Source organism: Petaurus breviceps, unplaced genomic scaffold (assembly GCF_028583685.1).
Source record: "Petaurus breviceps papuanus isolate PSGF00001 unplaced genomic scaffold, PetGlider_PUasm1.0 41, whole genome shotgun sequence".
Lineage (NCBI taxonomy): Eukaryota > Metazoa > Chordata > Mammalia > Diprotodontia > Petauridae > Petaurus > Petaurus breviceps.
The window spans coordinates 2411945-2425255 of NW_027186320.1; the positions used below are offsets into that span (position 1 = coordinate 2411945).

Consider the following 13311-nt stretch of genomic DNA (forward strand, 5'->3'; position numbering starts at 1 on the left):
GTCATTATGATAAAAAAAATTAAAGAGGAAAACCAAATTATTAGTATCAAAAATGAAAAGGGTGAATCCACCTCCAATGAAGGGGAAATTAAAAGAATAATTAGCAATTATTTTGCTGAAGTTTATGCACATAAATTTGACATTCTTAGTGCAATGGATGATTATTTACAAAAATATAAATTTCCCAGACTAACTGAAGAGGAAGTAAATTACTTAAATAATCCCATCTCAAAAAAAGAAATTGAACAAGTAACCAATGAACTCCCCCTAGGAAAATACCTCCAGGGCCAGATGGATTTACTAATGAATTCTATCAAACATTTAAATAACAATTGATTCCAATACTCTACAAACTATTTTGGAAAATTGGTGAAGAAGGAGTCTTACCAAATTCTTTTTATGACACAAATATGGTACTGACACCTAAATCAGGAAGAGATAAAATAGAGAAAGAAAATTATAGACCAATCTCCCTCATGAATATGGATGCAGAAATTTCAAATAAAATATTAACTAAAGACTACAGCAACTTATCACAAGCATACTACACTTGGATCAGGTAGGATTTATTCCAGGAATGCAGGGACGTTTTAATATTAGGAAAACCATCTGTGTAATTGATGATATATCAACAATAAAAGTAGCAAAACCCACATGATGATCTCAATAGATGCAGAAAAGGCTTTTGGGGGAGGCCATGTGGCTCAGCGAGTAAGAGCACCGGCTCCAGTGTCGGGATGACCTGGGGATCGAATCTGGGCTCAGACATTTAGCACCACACCTAGAAATAACTGGCCATGAAACTTTGAACAAGTTACTTAATGCCAATTGTTTAAAAAAAAAAGAAAAGGCTTTTGACAAAATACAACATTTATTCTATTAAAAACACTAGAAAGTATAGGAATGAATGGAGTCTTCCTTAAAATAATATGTTGCATCTATTTAAAGCCATTAACAAGTATTATATGTAATGGGGATAAGCTAGAATCATTTCCAATAAAATCAGGGGAGAAACAAAGGTTTCCACTGTCACCCCTCTTATTCAATCTGGTACTAGAAATGTTAGCAGTAGCAATTAGAGGGGAAAAAAAAAATCAAAGGAATCAAATTAGGCAAAGAATAGACCAAGCTCTTAGTGTTTGCAGATGATATGATGATATAATTAGAGAATACTAGAGAATCAAGTAAAAAATTACTTGAGACAATAAATAAAAAAAATAAACCCACATAAATCCTTGGCATTCCTGTATATTTCTAATGAAATTCAACAGCAAGAGATTGAGAAATCCTTTTTAAAGTCACTGTAGATATTATAAAATATTTGGTAATCTACCTACCAAGAGAAACCCAGGATCTATATGAACACAACTACAAAATATGTTTCACACAAATAAAGTCAGATCTAGCTAATTGGAAAAACACCAATTACTCGTGGCTGGGTAAAGCTAATATAATACAAATTACAATTTTACCTAAATTAAATTAGATATTTAGTCCCATAACAAACAATTTACCAAAAAACTACTTTATAGAGTTAGATAATATCACAAAAAATTAATTTGGAAGAACAAAAGGTCCAGAATATCAAAGGAATTAATGAAAAGAAATGCTAGAGAAAGTGGATTACCTATACCAGATTTTAATTTGTATTCTAAAGCAGCAGTCCTCAAAAGTACTTGGTACTGTCTGAGAAATAGAGTAGTGGATCAATGGAATAGAGTGGGTACATGAAACTTGTACATATGGGTCAATGACAGTAGTATCTACTGTTTGATAAACACAAAGACCAACTTTTGGGGGATAAGAACTCATTATTTGACAACAACCACTGGGAAAACTGGAATATAGTATGGCAGAAACTGGCCATAGACCATTATCTAACACTATACACCAAAATCAAGTTTAAATCGGTGCATGATCTAGGTATAAAGGATTATACTGTAAGGAATCTGGAAAGCAAGGAATAGTTTACCTATCAGTTTTGTGGAGAGGGGAAGACTTTATGACCAAACAAGAATTGGAGAGCATTATAAAATGCAAAATAGATAATTTTTATTACATGAAATTGAAAAGCTTCTGTACAAACAAAGCCAATTTAACCAAGATTAGGAGGGATGTGGAAAATTGGGAAAGAATTTTTGCAACCTATGTTTCTGATAAAGGACTCAATTCTAAAATATACAGAGAATTGTGTCAAATCTATAAGAATACAAGTCATTCCCAATAGATAAATGGTCAAAGGATACAGACAGGCAGTTTTCAGAGGATGAAATTAAAGATATCTATAAGCTTATGAAAATGTTCTAAATAATGATCAATTCGAGAAATGCAAATCAAAACAACTCTGAGATACCACATCTCACCAGTCAGTTTGCCTAAAATGATAAAAGAGGACAAGGACAAATGCTGAAGAATATATGGACATATTGGAACACTAATGCATTGGTGGTGGAATTGTGAACTGATCCAACTATTCTGGAGAGCAATCTGGAATTATGCCCAAAGGGCTATAAATAATTACATCTACTTTGACCCAGGTATAACACTTCTAGGGTTGTATCCCAAAGATATCATAGAAGCGGGAGGAAGATTCATATATACAAAAAATGTGTAGAAGTTCTTTTTGTAGTGGAAAAAAATTGATAATTAAGGGGGTGCCCATCAATTGGGAAATGGCTGAACAAATTGTGGTATATGCATGTAATAGAATGCTATTGTGCTATAAGAAACGAGGAGCAGATGGACTTCATATTTATCTGGAGATGCTTGTATGAACAGATGCTGAGTGAGAAGAGTAGAACCAGGAAAAATTTGTACACGGTAAAAGACACATCGTATGTGTAATGACCAACTTTGACAGACTGTACTCTTCTCTGCAATGCAGGGTTATAAGTCAACCCCAAAAAACTCATGATGAAGAGAGATGTCTACATCCAGAGAAAGAACTGATTTTGAATCCAGATTGAAGCAAACTACCTGCATTTTTCTTTTTCTTGCTTGGTTTGTTTCCTCTTTCCAATTGTTCATTCCATCTGATATAGCCCTTCTTCATAACCTGACTAATGTCTACTGTGGCAGTACTTGCAAATCCTATATTTGATTGTATTTTGCCATATGGGGGGGGGGGAAGGAGGGAGAGAAAATTTAAAACTCAAGGAATTGTGGAACTGAATCTTGTAAACTAAAAGTAAACAAATGAATTAATAAAGACCAAAAAAGTAAAAACAAATACTATGAAATTACCTGTGGTTTTAACAATGTGAATTTTGAAGTTCCTTCCAAATATTGAATTATGTCATACTATAATGATGATGACTACAAGGGTTATTAGGTTGAATTCAGGGAAATAAATTAGAAAAACAATTTATAACAATAGTCCATAAGATAGTCATAAATGTATGCACAAGAATAGTTATTGTGCAAATTAAAAAAAAAAGATATGGGAGCAAGGGATATGAAAATAAAACAGATAAGACTAGGATATTAATTGGTATTGGAGTGAGTTTAAAGAGCTAAGGAAAATGTATAGGTTTCAAATATTGATAAGTAGAAAAATGATCTTGTCTTTAAGAGAAAAAGCAAAGCAATAAGAAGTTCAGGGGAAAATATAACTAGTTCTCTTTGAAATATATTCAGTTTAAAATGCTTTTATGAAATCAGATGGATATGCGAAACAGCTACTTTAATATTTGAGGCTGTTGTTAAAAAATAAATGAAGTATGGATAACTAGATTTCAGATTTATATAGAGATAATATTTCTAAACAAAAAGAATATGAGCTTATTAAGAGAGAAATTATAGAAAAGTAAAATGTGTTTAAGCAAGAGCCCTGCATGATACCCATAAATGGATTGTGACTTTTTAATTTTTTTTTATCAAATGCTTTATTAACTTCTGGTTTATATCATTCATTTCCACAAGATTTTGAGTTACAAATTTTCTCCCCGTTTTTCCCCCTACCCACCTCCCAAAAATAGCAATCCAACTGGATATCCCCTCCTCCAATCTGATCTCTCCTGTATCTTCTTCCATACCACCTCTGACTTTCCTGTAGGGCACAGTGGATCTCTATGCCCCATTGCCAGTATATCTTGTTTCCCAGTTACATGTAAAATAATATTAATAATAATAGGATATATATGTACATATACATATATATATATATTTAAACTTTTGATTTGAAAGTTTGAATTCTAGATTCATTCCCTTCCTCCCTTGTCACCCACACTTACTGGGAATATAAGCAGTTCAATATAGGTTGTACATGTGTAGCTATGCAAAACATTTCCATAGTGTATATATTGTAAAAGACTGACTATATTTTCCTCCCTCCTACCCCATCTCCCACTTGTTCTATTCTCTATTTGATCCTGTCCCTTTTAAAAAGTGGCTGCTTCCAACTACCCTCCCCCCCAGCCTGCCCTCCCTTCCATCATCCTCCCTCTTATCCCCTTCCCTCCTACTCTCCTTTTGGGTGAGATATCCTATATAGTGTGTATGCCATTCCCTCCCTAAGCCAAATACAATGAGAATAAGGTTGACCCATTCCCTTTTGCCTTCCTATTCTTCCCCTCCATTTTAACCATTTTTACTTACCTCTTCTATATGAGATAGTTTACCCCATTCTGTCTAATTGTATTCCTCTGTCACTTCTTAATTTAACCTTTTAAATATCATCCCTTCCTAGTACATTGGTCCTGTGCCCTCTATCTATGTATACCTGTACAAATATATACACATTCACATATGTAGTCATACGCCCATATACCCTCTTTAAAGATATAGATAGATGGATAGATAGGTATAGATATAGATTTATGTATTTATATGTATACATTTCTGTTCCCTTCAACTATTTTCATACTGAGAAAATTTTCATCAGTTACAATTATAATTTTTCCATGTAGGGATGTAAATAGTTCAATTTTGGTAAGTTCCTTATGATTTCTTTTTTTCTGTTTACCTTCTCATGCTTTTCTTGCTTCTTGTACCTGAATGTCAAATTTTCTATTCAATTCCATTTTTTTTTCATCAAGAATGCTTGAAAGTCATCTGCTCCACTGAATCACCATAGTTTCCCCTGACACATCCCTCACTCTAGAAGCCACTAGATCCTGAGTTATCCTGATTGTGCTTCCACATCATTGAATTTGTTTCTTCCTGATAGCCTGTAATATTTTCTCCTTGATGTGGTAATTCCAGAACCTGGCTATAATATTCCTAGGAGTTTTCTTTTGGGGATCTTTTCAGGATGTGATCTGTGGATTCTTTCAACCTCTATTTTGCCCTCTGGTTATAAGACATCAGGTACATTTTCCTTGAGAATTTCTTGAAGGATTATTTCTAGGTTCTTTTTTTGATCATGGCTTTCAGGTAGTCCAATAATTTTTAAATCATCTCTCCTGTATCTATTTTACAGGTCAGTGGTTTTCCCAATGAGATATTTCCTGTTGCCTTCTATTTTTTTTTCATTTGCTTGGCTCTGTTTAATAGAATCATGATTTCTCATAAAGTGACTAGCTTCCATTTGGTCAAATCTAATTCTGAAGGAATGATTCTCTTCAGTGAACTTTTGAGATTCTTTTTCCATCCAGCAAATTCAGCTTTTTAAGGCATTCTTCTCCTCATTGCCTTTTTGAACCTCTTTTGCCATCTGAGTTGGTCTATTTTCAAGATGTTATTTTCTTCAGTCAGGTTGTTGACTCTCATTTCATAATTTTCTTGCATAATTCTCATTTATATTCCCAGTTTTTCCTCCCCTACTCTTATTTTGTTTTCAAAATCCTTCTTAAGTTCATCTATGGCCTCTAAGCAGGTTATTCTTTTGTTAGAAGCTTTTGCTGCTGGAGTTCTGACTTTGCTGTCTTCCTCCTGTTCCATGCCCCTATCATTTTTTTTCCCCCAAAAAAAGGAATTCAAAGTCACGGTGCTTGTCTTGCTTCCCTCATTTGCTCATTTTGCCTCTCAATTACTTGACTTCTGGGCTTTTTGCCACAGTAGGACTTTGCTAGCAGACAGGGTGCTTTGTCCCAATTGCTGGGGTTTTCTCAGCTGCTGAAGGTATTAGTTGGGTGCCCTCTCTGAAGCCTCCATATACCCTGGCAAGCTAGTTGCCTACCCCAGGACTTCCACCCTAGACTGCAATCCAGATCCAAGGAATAAAAGAAAAGGGCACACCCCTCAGACTGGTCGTTTGGTCCCCCTACAATCTGCAGGCCAGTAGCTGAAGCTTCCAGCTGCACAGCCTCCAGGCCTCACCGGATTCTCCCGTAAGAGGATAAATGCTGAACACCCTCCTAAACTACTGGATCCCAAAATCCACACTGCATTGACCTCTCACTTTTTCCTTAGCGTCTATGGGTTGATAATTCTGGAAACTGCCACAGCTTCTGGTGTTCTAAACTCCCTCTAGCCAGTGGCAGGCAGGCTACCCTTGGTCTAAGACCTCTGGCTCATGCTGTGCTGGGCTCTGCTCCCAGAGCACTGTGTTGGCCACTTCCTTCAGGCATTTTGGGCTGTCCTCATGGGCAGGTTAGCTTCTCTGTCTCATTTTGTGTGTTTTGTACCTACAAAGTTTCTTCAGAGTCATCTTTTGCATGAATTAAAGGAGGTGGGAGCCAGAGCCTTGTGAAAGTCCTGTTTCTACACTATCATCTTGACTATGCCATGCATTGTGATTCTATTATAATTTTTTTAATTAAAAAAAACCCAAAGTTGAATAAGATTAGTCTGAAATATGATAAGAGACTCTCAAGAAAGAAGTGACAGGACAATTCAGGGAAGAGAAAATATCAAGAAGGTAGGCTAACAATGTCAGATGCTGCAAAGAAGTCAAGAAGGGCAATGTTTGACTATGTGTATGAGAACTATTGGAAAATTATACAAAAATTTTACATATAAAAATTATTCATTACTGTGGAGCAAGGTTTCAGTCAAGTGGCAAAACTAGAATCCAGACTACCAAGGACTAAGTAGTGAGTTGGAGGTAATAACATGAACTATATAAGGATTGTAAAAATTAAATGAGAGATACAGATACAGAAACAGAGAAAAAAAAGAGAAAGAGATCCCAAGGAGAAGATCCTAGAAGAGATAGATGGAGTTTAATCAAATGTATAATTTGGAGTTTAAAATGTATTTTAATAAAATCTATTTAATCAAATAGATGAGGTGGTGGTGCTGACAAAGTGTAGAATAATGTTTTCATTGGAAACTGGATGAAAAGTTAAGAAAATATCAATGATACTGATTTTGAATTAAAGTAGAGAGAAGAAAAAAAAAACAAGCAATATGTTACCTAATTTTCTGGACCTCTCAACCCACAGTCAGTAAAAGGTTCTGGTAAGAAGATTATAGTGGTCTCTTAGCTGGCCTATACTAGGATAGAAATAGAAGTCCTGGTTCATAGTTCCAGGATGAGGTATAGATGTAGATCACCATACCTTGCAGCTCCAGGGGAAAAGTAACACTTGTATCAATTCCAGAAAAGAGAAGATTTATTGTGGTCTCTCACACACCAGAGAATAGGTAAGAAGTGTAATAAACACATCTTTTCTTATGTTCATACAGCCATGGAAGAGCAAAATTCTTTCATATTCCCCAGAAGTAATTCTGAAAACAGCCACACAAAAGTGTGCAGCTTGGCACAGTGCCCTCTCCAACCCAGGAGCAAAGCCTAATTGTAACATAAATTTCAAGTCCAGAAAATAGGCTGGAAAAATGAGCAAACAACAACAGCAAAGTTATTTTGGTGACAGAGAAATCCCAACACAAAGTAAAAATAGCTACATCTAAAGCCTCAAAGAAAAATGTGAATTGGTCTCAAGCCTAAAAACAATTCCTGGAAGGGCTCAAAATGATTTAAAAAATCAAAGAGTGGAGAGAGGAAAAATTCAAAAGAGAGGGGTGATGCACAAAAAAAATCACAAAAAGTCAGCAGTTTGATAAAAGAGGTGAAAAAAAACCCTCAAATAAAACAACACTTTAAAAAACAAAATATATCAGATTAAAAAAACAAAAAAGCACAGAAATTCAATAAAGAGACAAATCCTTAAAAAGAATTGACCAAATGGGAAAAGAGGCATAAAAAATACATTGAAGAGAAGAATTCCTTAAAATGCAGAATTGGACACATGGAAAAAAGGAAGAAGAATTAACTGAAGAAAATAATCCCTTAAAAATTAGAATTGGGCAAGTGGAAGTTAGTGAATCCATGAGACATCAAGAAGTAATAAAACAACAGTAAAAGAGTGGGAAAAATATAATATGAAATATTTCACTGGAAAAAAAAACTGACCTGGAAAATAGTTCCAGGAGAGATAGTTTAGGAACTATGATCAAAACCATGATTTAAAAAAAAAAAAAAAAGGATAGACATCATCTTTTCAGAAATTACCAAGGACAGCAAGTAAGAGCACCGACTCCAGTGTCTAGATGACCTGGGGATGGAATCCAGGCTCAGACACTTAGAACCCACCCAGAAACACCTGGCCATGTAATCTTGAGCAAGTTACTTAACCCCAATTGCTTAGGGGCGGCCAGGTGGCTCAGCAAGTAAGCGCACCGGCCCCAGTGTCGGGATGACCTGGCAATCGAATCTGGGCATGGATACTTAGCACCACACCCATTTCTGGCTGTGTAACCTAGAGCAAGTTACTTAACCTGATTGCTTTAAAACAAACAAAAACAAAGAAATTAACAAGGACACTCTCCCCCCCCCACCCCAACCAGCGGTCACTGAGGTGGTTCCGGTGTGCATGGCGCTGGACCCAGGACCCTGCCTCTGCGGGGTTCCCTGCCACTCATGGTGATTCTCTGGGCCACAGGCACGGGCAAGTCTAAGCTGGCGCTGCAGCTGGGCCAGCTGCTCCGCGGTGAGATCGTCAGCGCCAGCCTACTCCATGCAGGTGTATGAGGGTCTAAATATCATCACCAACAAGCTCTCCCCCTCAAGAACAGAGACTCTGCCAACACCATATGATCAGCTTTGTGGATCCCGTTGTGATGAATTACACTGTGGTGGACTTCAGGAACAAAGCAACTGCCCTAATTGAAGATATATTTGCTGGAGAGAAGATCCCAATTGTTGTGGGAGGTACTAATTATTATATTGAATCCTTTCTCTGGAAAGTTCTGATCAATATCAAGGGGGAAACTCTCCATTCTTCAAAGGAAATATGTAAAGGAGAGAAAGTGATCGACAGGAAAATGGAATTGGAAAAAATGGATGGCATTGAATTGCATTACTGGCTAAGCCAGGTGGATCCAGAAATGGCAGCCAAACTGCACCCACACGATAAACGCAAAGTAGCCAGGAGTTTGCAAGTGTTTGAAGAAACAGGAATCTCACATAGTGAACTTCTCAGTCGTCAACATGCAGGAGAAGGTGGGGGCCCACGTGGGCCCCCTTGAAGTTCCCTAACCCCTGTATCTTCTGGCTACATGCAGATCAAGCAGTTCTAGACCAGCACATGGATAAGAGGGTGGATGAAATGATAGCTGCTGGACTTTTGGAAGAACTGAAAGATTTTCATAGGTGCTACAATCGGAAGAAAGTTGCTGAGAATTGTCAGAACTACCAGCATGGCATGTTTCAGTCCATTGGCTTCAAGGAGTTCCATGAATACCTGATCAGTGATGACCAGTGCAGTCCAGAAACCAGTAACCTCCTCCTCAAAAAAGGGCAAGCAACCTGTAGCCACTCCCATAAGATTGCAGTATGATGTCACTGAGAATAAACGGTGTCATCACAGATGTGAACTGTGATAGAATCTTCATTGGGAAGCACCGATGGGCAGCACATACAAAGTCCAAGTCACACCTGTTCCAGCTGAAGAAAAGAAGAAAATTGGATCTTGATGCTGTTACCACCTCACCAAGTCAAAGCTATTACCCTGAACCTGATGAAAAAACTCCATGAGAGGGGTTCCCCTGGGCAGAGGGATCAAGGGATTACATTTTTCATTTGAGAAGCAGGTGGCCAGCCAGGTCACAGGCTGACTAACCTCAGTGGCTAGAAAGCAGTACTTAGCATGGGAGAGGGAGGAGGGAAGACAGTGAAGAGCAGGCCCTTCCAGAACTGATGGGATGGGACCCTCTCATCTGAAGGGCTTCAGAGTGGACTGTTTTCATAGCCCTGGATGTTCATTTTGGTCCCTCCACTGGGGTCTGGTAATAAAAGGCTGAGGGTTGGGGGCAGAGGGGTATTAGTACAATTAGTACAAAGACCACATGCCTCCAAAGCAAGAATTTGGCCAGAATGGTGACGGGGGCACCCAGGCTTCTTAATCTGAAGTGTTGAAACATTCATTCATTCATTCATTCAACAAACATTTTAGTGCCTACTATGTATATCCAAGGCTCAGTGGTGTCTTACTGTCAATGATAGAGTCATCTGAACTAGTGTCTAGTATTTCAACTGGGAACATTTGACCATAGTTTTGGAAATCAGGCTGAAATCATGCAATCAAGAAATGTGAGCAAAGGCCAGGAAATAGGAATATTTGTATTTACTGGACTTTGTGTTGTTTCATTATCTAGATGGGAAGGACCCAGGTCCTTGACTCTAAAGACTCAAGATACTAATATTCACGCTGTGAGATGTTGTGCCATCATCCTGCTGAGAGCCTGGCTCCATAGTTTGAATAAAGGAAGTGCTGCACATAAAAAAAATTACCAAGGAAAACTGCTCTGATATACTTAAATTAGAGGGTAAAATAGAAATTGAGACAATCCATTGCTTACCTCCTGAAAGAGATCCCAAAATGAAAGCTCCTGGGTATATTATAGCCAATGAGAGCACCCAAATTAAGAAGAAAAATTTGCAAGCTGCCCAAAAGAAACAATTACAATCCAGTGGAGCCATAATCATAGTATTAAAAGATGTAAGAGCTTGTAAATTAAAGGAACAGAAGTCTTGGAATGTGATATTCTGGAGGGGTAAAGGTGCTATGATTCCAAACAAGAATCACGTACGCAGCAAAACTGGGTACAATTCTTCAGGGGAAAAGTGTGCATTCAATGAAATAGAGTACCATCAAAATTCGTGATGAAAAGACCAGGGCTGAAAAAAAAATAGATTTACATTCAAATATGAGATTCAAGAAAAGTATAAAAAGCTAAACAGGAAAGATAAATTATAACAGATTAAAAATATATACTGTTTGCATTCTTACATGACCAGATGATAGATGTAACTCATAAGAACTTTGTAATTCATAAAAACTTAATAATAAATTAGAGTTTTTAGAGGAGTACACATAAAAAAGTGGGCATGGGTGTGAGTTACACATGAAGGCATAGTATCCTTAAAAATGTTGAAAAAGAGGAATGCACTGGGAGAAGGAGAAAGGTAGATATAAAATGTGTTACATTACCTCAATTAAAGTGCAAAAGAGCTTTTATGGTAGAGATGGAGATTGGGCAAGTGAGGTAGGGATTTCAGAGAACCTGTGTTTTCTTGGTATTGACTGTTAAGTCAAAATTAGCACAAGTGACAGAGAATCTATCCATGTTTTGTTGCATCTCAGCTTCAGAGGTTGCATTGAGTGTACAACCATCTGCACACAAAAAGTTGAGTGCCATCTCTCCCTATGCTTTTGTCATGGCTTGTAGCCTTTTCAAGTTAAATAATTTACCATCAGCTCCATAGCTGACAATTTCATTTTTGTCCTAATGGAACGTGCTCAATAACATCACTGATAACATCATGCTAAGAAGCAGAGGGCCAAGCCCACAGCCCTCCTTCACTCCATTAGTGACTGGGAAAGCATGAGAGCATCATACATTATCCAGAACCAATGCAAGTATGCCATTATGGAACTGGCATATAATATTATTGAACTTCTGTGTGTAATCAAATTTTGTCATGATCTTCCACAAGCTTTCATGACTGACAGTATAAAAGACTTTCATCAAATTGATGCATCTTGTATACACACCTCTGTTCTTCTCCAGGCATTTCTTCTGGAACTATGTAGCAGCAAACACCATCTAAAATCTTGCTTTGCCCTTTCTGAAACCACATTGGCTCACCAATAGATGACAATCTTTTAGGTGAAGGATAAGTTAAGGAGGACTCTGGCAAGAATCTTGCCAGCAGTTACTAAGAAACAACCCTATTATGATTATCACAGGACAACCTATTTCCTTTTACTTGATAGATATTTCAGCTTTTGTTTTAAGTTTGAACTGCCCTCCCTTGTATATTTCTGCTGGAATAGAAAAAGCTTTAAGGGATTTTCTTTCTGAATTTTCCCATTATTTTCATTAAACCAATCCCAAGTTTGTCAGTGTTCTGGTAAGGATGACAAAATGCATTGACATACACCAAAACTCTGAAAAGTACCCACTCCTTTTCCACTTACCTGTTGCCAACCATTTTTTGTCTCAGCTTTGCCAAATAAAACGAGCCATTTATGACATTTCAGATCTCTTATTTAGTTGATAATTTGGCTAGAGAAAGATTGATTTTACCTTGAAGTAAACAAAACTCTGAAAGCCATCTGCTTTTTTCTGCTCTACTTTGCCAATTATTTTTAGGCTTACCTTTCCCTCCAATTCAGAAATAAACTGTTCATACATGGATAAATGCTGTCTTATGTTGACATTGAATATTCTGGTAATTGTCTTGTGTTGGGGTTGCTGCTTTTGTTAAGTGTGAATGTTTAGCATAGAGAAGATAAATCTATGATTGGTCCAGCACTTTTCAGCCACAAGAGTTAAACAAGAAAAGTAAATGAGATGCCAGTATTGATAGGTTCTCTTCTGAAAGTTTCAAGAAGGAGGAAAAGGGAGAAGGTTGCTATTCATCACGTCTGAGGTTTGTGAAAATAAGAGTGATCAGGGAAGTGGGCATAAACCAGTCCTTATCTAAAAGACAATAAGATGTCAATATTCACGCAAAGAGTTTGCTGTTGAAACATATTAAACTGAAGTAGAGTAAGAGGGATGAAAATAGTGGAGAGGGAGTAAATGAAAGTCAAATCATCTTCCTAATCTTGAAGATGGTGGTGAATGTGAAAAAGAAGAGAGGAAATGACATAACTGAAATATAAAGAGAAGGATTAGTTAACCTTTTAGGCTTTTGAGGAATAGGTGAACAAAAATGTGGCATATGAAGGCAATAAAATTTTAATGTGTTATAGAAAATGTCAAAAGAAGATTGTAGAAAATACATAGTAGGATAATCTGACACAGTGAAGAAATAAGAACCAGGAGAACAATTCATTAAAAGATAGCAATATTGTAAAAAGGAGGAAAAAAATTGAACCTTTGAAAGTCTTAAGAACTTTGCTCAATTAGTGACCAACT

The 13311-nt window shown here is 36.9% G+C and overlaps 1 pseudogene; it reads left to right on the forward strand.

Moving 5' to 3' along the window:
- The window catches only part of LOC138171088 (tRNA dimethylallyltransferase pseudogene), a 68899-nt pseudogene extending 58751 nt beyond the window's left edge, over positions 1 to 10148 (forward strand).
- Positions 10149 to 13311: the final 3163 nt, after the last annotated feature.